Genomic DNA, 7,322 nt, shown 5'->3' on the forward strand with positions numbered 1-7,322 from the left:
GCATCAATCTTCCTACAAGTCTTTCCAATCTTCCTTTATCAACTAGTACCTAATTAGACTCAATACATAACTTCAATCTTTCTTTCATAGGTGTATCAGCAAGTTGACATGTTGACATACCAGTTTCCCATAACAAGTCTAAGGCATACTTTCTTTGAGATAGAAAAATCCCTTTATCTGATCGAGACACTTCTATCCCAAGGAAATATTTCAAGGGGCTGAGTTCTTTCATTTCAAATTCTTTGAACATGTAATCCTGTAGAGCCCTCCTTTCTTGATGATCATTTCCTGTAACTATCATGTCATCCATATACACAATAAGTGCAGTGATCTTATGCTACTAATTCTTTATGAATAAAGTATGGTCTAAATTGCTCTGATGGTAACCAAAGGCTTTCATTGACATTTTGAGTCTTCTAAACCATGCCCTTGGGGGTTGTTTTAGCCCATAGTGACTTCTTTAATCTGCACACCTTCAGACTATGTATTTCTGGTATCATGTAGCTGGGTGGGAGTTCCATGTAGACTTCTTCGGACAACTCTCCATGTAAAAAGGAATTCTTCACATCAAACTATTGTAATGGCCAACCCAAGTTTGCAACTAGAGACAACAAGACTCATACTATATTAATTTTAGCTATAGGTTGCAAATGTCTCTATATAATCAATCCTATAGGTTTGGGTGTACCCTTTTGCTACCAGTCTTGCTTTAAAGCATTCAATTGTATCATTTGCTTTGTACTTAATAGTATAAACCCACCAACATTCCTAGGTATTATTTTCCTATAATGATTTCATCTCCTCATACATAGTAGCTTTCCACCTTGGATCAGCTAAGGCTTCCTACACATTTTTAGGAATAAATACAATAGATAATTGATTTATAAATTATTGATTTGATTCTGACAAATAATGGTTAGACACATAATGACTCATAGGATATTTAACTTTACTAGAAATTTTGGGTTCATATATGGATTTAGGGATACCTCTAGTGAGACGTTGAGGTAGTTATTTTCTAGATGCTTCAGGAACATCCTTGGTAAGCGATTGGTGTGGTGTGAGGGACTCAGATAGAGGTGGACCCACAACTTTAGTTTCTAGGTGTTCATCACTACTTTGATCCAAAGTTTCACCTACTTCTTGATTAACAATTTCAAAGAGTTCCCCTTCTTCAGAGATGTCCAAGCTACCCACATCTTCAAGGATGTGAACATCCACATCTTCAGAGGTGTTATCCACATCTTTAGAGATGTCCAAGCTACCTATGTATTTAGAGATGTGAACATCCACATCTTTAGAGATGTGATCATCATAGTCTAGAGTCTGAATTTTCTTTTGGTACTGACCCTAAAGTTCAAGCTCAGAGGAAAAATACATCAAGTCTTCATGAAAAACTACATCCAATGTAATAAACATTTGTTGGGTTGGAGGATGATAGCACCGGTACCCCTTTTGATAAGAAGCATATCCTAGAAAGACACATCACAGTGCTCAAGGAGATAACTTGGTGTGTTGATGCTTGTGGAGGTGTATGAAAGCTACACAACCAAAGACATGAGGAGGTGAATTTGGGACAGCTAGAGCAACAACCACCTTAGCAAGAGCTTGGGATGGTATCTAGATTATACAAAGTACGAATCATGTTATAAAATTTTTGAAATAACAAGTTCACATCACTTTTAGACTTCATTAAGAATACCCATGTCATCCTAGTACAATCATCAATAAAAGTAATAAACCAACATGATCCACCCAATGTAATGACTTTGGATGGACCCCAAACATCAAAATGTATGATCATAAATGGAACTAGACTTTTATTCAAAGTTAATGGAAAAGAAGCACGATGGCTTTTTGCAAGTTCACAAACTTCACATTGGAAGCTAGAAACACCAAATTTTGCAAATAAACTAAAAAATAATTTCTTTACGTAACCAAAGGAAGCATGTCCCATATGTCAATGCCATAATTAGATTTCAAATTTCTTCTTGTCCCCCTCAGAGCCATCCATCGCTAGAGCTTGATACAACTTGTCCAAACTCTTTGACACCAAGTCCAAGTAATACAACTCCCCTTGCCTAACACCACAACCAATCATTTGCCTCATTTGGATGTCCTTAAACACATAGAAATCATGCCAAAAAATTACAACACAAAGTAAAGTAGTGGTGATTTGGGAAACTGACAACAAATTGTAATCCAAAGATGGAACCACTAAAATAGAATCTAGATTCAAATTATCAATGAGAGGTAAGGATCCTTCTCCAATAACTGGGGTCAAAGAGCTATTGGCAGTGGAAAAAAAAATTTGTGAGGATGGTTTAAGGGATGAGACCTTTCTAGAATCAAACGTCATATGATTCATAGCACTAGAATCAATTATCCATGCACTATTAGAAACAAGTGTAGACATATTTAAAGACTTACCACCATTACCTATTGCTACTATTTGTCCAACAACATTACCCTCTATCTTTGTTTCAACAAATATTGCACTAGAGGTCTTCTTGGAATTCTTCTTTCATAAATCGTAGCTACGATCCCACCATTCTGGATACCCAACAAGTTCAAAGCAGTGACTTTTGGTATGAATAGTTTGATTGCAATGGGTGCATTTGTAGGTGGATTTATCAACACTGTTAGTGATCTTAGGTAGGTTTTGAGGAGGCCTATTTTGATTAGATAGGTTTTGAGTCACCATGGTTGAAGCTTTAGTCTTTTCTGGTTCTCCAATCATTTTTGTGCATCGAACAAATTCATGGTAGACCAATGCATAACATGCTTCTAATTCAGGAATAGGATCCTTTCTCAAAATTTTACCATGACCTTGTTTGAAGTCACCATCTAATCCAGCAAGAAAAATATGCACCCTTTGTCGCTGAACTAATTTTTGGTAATATTCAACATCGTTCTCACTTTCCATGATTACTTCATCACAATGATCCAACTCACCAAAAATCTTGGTTAATTCTCCATAATATACAAAGAGTCTTTTGCCATTCTATTTGGCAGAGAAAGCCCTCTAATTCAAGACAAATACTTGCAATTCATCTGCTCCATCATAAAAAGCCTTAGAAAGAGCTTTCCAAATATCTCGAGTAGTGGGTAAGTGAATGTATCACTTCATAATTTTTGGGGACATAGATATCAACAACCATCTTTTGACCTTTTGATTGTCTGCATACTACTTCTTAATAGGTGGCTATGAGTTACCACGAATGAAAGAGAGTTTCTCCTTCTCAGCAATATGCATCTCCATGATTTTAGACCACAAATCATAGTTTTTTTATCAAGTGTAATCCCTGTCTTGAATGATGAACCTTTGGATTGAATAATAATGGGAGCAGATTTTCTCTCAAATACTTCCGAATCTAAATTGGCCATCATTCAATGAAATGATACAAATGATTCAAGCTTCAAAGCTCTAATACCAACTTGAAAATCAGAAACCAAGAAGAATATTTTTCATTCATGTATTTACATAAAACTATATAGGTACATATATAGTTGTGTGCCAAACCCATAAAGCTACAGGAAAAGAAACAACCAAAAGAAAGGAAAGAATCAATTTAGGAAAGAATAGTTTGTTGAGATAATGGGTGTTGCACACATTGCATAATATTGTTATTATATTATTTATTTTTATTATGTAATGTTGTGCGTAGATGGACGTGCAACATGTAAAGATTCCCATGGAATATTCTTGATGAGTTGTATTGTAACATTGTGAAAATATTTTATGTAATTATTTAATATTGGGGAAAAGAATTAAATGCCCAATATTAAATGTTGGGTTAGTGGGTTAGGTAGCACATAGTTTTAGCACATGGTTTATGTAATACCACTTAGTGGTTTTGTGAGACTTTCTACTATATTAGCAGCCACAAGGGTAGTTGTTGTAGAGTGAGAGAGAGTGACAAGGAGAAGAGAAAGGCAAGAGTTGAGCGGGACAAGGCTTGACAGGTTAGCCAAGGGAGCATTTGTGAAGGTTGAAAGCATGGCATGGGATGTGTGGATTCATGCTTGTTCACATAGTTTGCTCGGTTGTGGCTATGGCCATGAAAGCTTCCATGGTTGTATGGAAATGGTATTTTTTGCTGAATAATATATGGTGATGGATGCTTTTGGAGGCTGGATTTTTCCCTCAATGAGGGTTTCCCAGGGTATATCTTGTGTCACAATCTTGTGGGTATGTCATCTATTCTCTTGCATGTGGATTTTAATTCCGTGTTTATTTTAGATCTATTATGGGTTATGTGGAAACGGTTATATTCTTTGTTGCCAAGTTTCCTTACATAGTTCAGTATTAGAAACAATCCAATATTGCAACAATGTGTGTGTGTGTGTGTGTGTGTGTGTGTGTGTGTGTGTGTACCTACATATATATATATACATATATATATATATATATATATATATATATATATATATATATATATATATATATATATATATATATATATATACATATATATATATATATATACACACATATACATATATATACATATACATATATATACATATACATATACATATATATACATATACATATACATATATATACATATACATACATATATATATACATAAATACATATATATACATATATAAACTTATATATACATATACAGATATACATATATACATATGCAAATATACAGATATAAATATATACATATACACACATACAATATATACATATATACATATACACGTATACGTATACACACACACACACACACACACACATATATATATATATATATACATATATGTATTTGTCTCCATTTTTTAATTCTCTCGTTCCTCATGTATTGCACCTTTGATGTTGATTCGACTATCATCTTCTCTTCTCATGCCCTTAATCTTGTCTCTACAATTGATGGATTGAGTATTGCTATCTCAATAAGTTATATTTTCTTAGATAATTTATTTATTAAATTAGACCCCAATGGTCTCCCAAATCAACAGCTATGGACTTTAAAAGTTGGATTTCTTCCATTAGAAATGTAAAAATATATAAGATATGGAAAATAATTGTAAGAAGAGTTATACTTTCTCATTAACTTATAATTTGTGTGATGACACATAATAGGACATTTTTGAGCAATATAATGAATCCAAAATATAATTTCCAACTTGATGATTTATGATGTTCTTATGATAAGTGGAAGGAAAGTGTTATGTTTATCCTTGAACTCATCATGGAACTTTGGTGTTGATTATTTTAATTAGGTATTTGAGCACCAAAGTGTTTGGGTGGTTTTTTCAAATACTTTTTTTAATATTATTTGATGATTTGATGTATTAATTCTCCTATTTACAAGTTACTTTTAGTTCATGATGCTCTTACAAAGGAGTATTTGCAAATGTACTCCATTTGTGCTTATATCATTAAAAAAACACATTAGGTTACTTTAAAGTATGCCATTTCCTTCTTAAAGGGGTTTTCTTTTACATCTATATTGTAATATTTCTTTAATATGTGTTTCTCCTTTATCTAGTATAAAATTCACTCAATACTCCTTGCTAAAATTATTTTAGGAATCATTATTACATACCTTTAATTTATGATATTGAGAATTTCATACCACTACAAATACAAAATATATCTTTTCTTTAGTTTGACATGTTTATATGAATTATCTAAATTGAAAAGTTTTAGGGTTTTGATGTCATACTACACATGATTTGACAATTTATATCTTCTACATCCTTTTAATTGATGAGAGGACAATGTGCATAGATTCATGGAACTTGTTGGAATCTTGGAAATTTTCACAAAACAAGTGATCATTTGACTTTGACTTTATTCGTGTATCTCTCACCATAAAAATGTAATGTCTCTACAAGTTTGGGCCAATAAATTATAATTTGATTGAGCTATCCTCTCTTTTGTTCCCAATTTTAAAATCCAAAACCAAAATTATATAAGATGGAATGAGAGTTTTGATGCTATATCTTATGAAATGAAAATACCAAAAATAAATTGTAGCTTTTATTTGAATATTACCATTCATTTTTGCATGTGATTTTGACTCCATTTTTAATTAAATATTTGTGAGATTGTGACAATTCATTTGAGACAAAGTAACATTGTTGTTCCTAGTGTTTTTCAAGCTTCAAGATGACTTTATTTTTGTTACATTCTCTTGTTATCCACATTATATCTCTATTTATAACTCACAAGGGCCAACATTATATAAATTCATCATTCTTATTCTCTTTATTAGTATTGTAGCTTAAATTTTTCATTTTAATAGTATCTTTTATTCCAAAATATATCAAAATTAAGGTTTCATTGTGGAGGTGGTACACTATTATGGGGTTTGACTTAGGTAAGGCCCTAAACAACCATCAAATTTAATTTCTCATTTTTCTCCTACTGAGATGTCATTTGTATGTTTCTTAGTGACAGTCTGAATCCTTTCAAACTCCTCTCTTGAAAAGCTAATCTAGGATCAACTCCAAGGTTCCAAACAATCTTGCAACCTACTAAAATCCACTCAGTTGAAGATAAATGTGTTTGTTCATAGGGAGGTCTTTAGTAGTTTTGACCAATTTCAAATAAGATGTTCAATCTATTTGCTATCTCAAAAATTAACCACAAAAGAGATATATTTTTGTTATTTACTTTTTTATGATTAATGCAATTTAACAATACAACTATATGAATTCCTAATTTAACCAAGTGTTAGAAAAGAAATAACAAAGATAAGGTAACAAGAGATGAAATAAAATAACATGAAAGGGAAATTCCTAATGGACATAAACCAATGAAAAGATCAGGTAGGAAACCAATGAAAATAAGAGCAATGCTTCCTCCAATCCACTGATGCAATCATCAATGGGAACTTAGTAAATACTAAAAGATGTTTCACTTATCATCAAATTGCAAGGCCATGGAAAGTATGCTCATGTAAGACAAGAAGCTATGTAGAAACAATAGGGTGATCTCTTCTCTAATTCAATATGTCAACAAAATTTGTCAACATGCAAAAAACACCAGAACTAAAAGATCACATAGTCAAATCAACACAACAAAACCATTGGCTACATTATTATTCATGAACAAGAATCCACAAAAATAACACACTCTAGCAAGAATAACTACACTTAAAATGAGAGCACCAATAGCATATATTATTGCAAATCCATGTATTTATAAGAAATCATGTCTTCAATTTGTGTTGAGAGTGAGAGATCTTTCAATGCAAACATATGCTTATAAACTAATAAAAAAATTAAAAACTAATTATATACATACTAACTCTCTAAATGGTGCTAAGTAGGACTCCACCCTTGTTTATATCAA

Source organism: Cupressus sempervirens, chromosome 8, assembly GCF_028749045.1.
Source record: "Cupressus sempervirens isolate cs-2001-9-10 chromosome 8, ASM2874904v1, whole genome shotgun sequence".
NCBI classification, from domain to species: domain Eukaryota; kingdom Viridiplantae; phylum Streptophyta; class Pinopsida; order Cupressales; family Cupressaceae; genus Cupressus; species Cupressus sempervirens.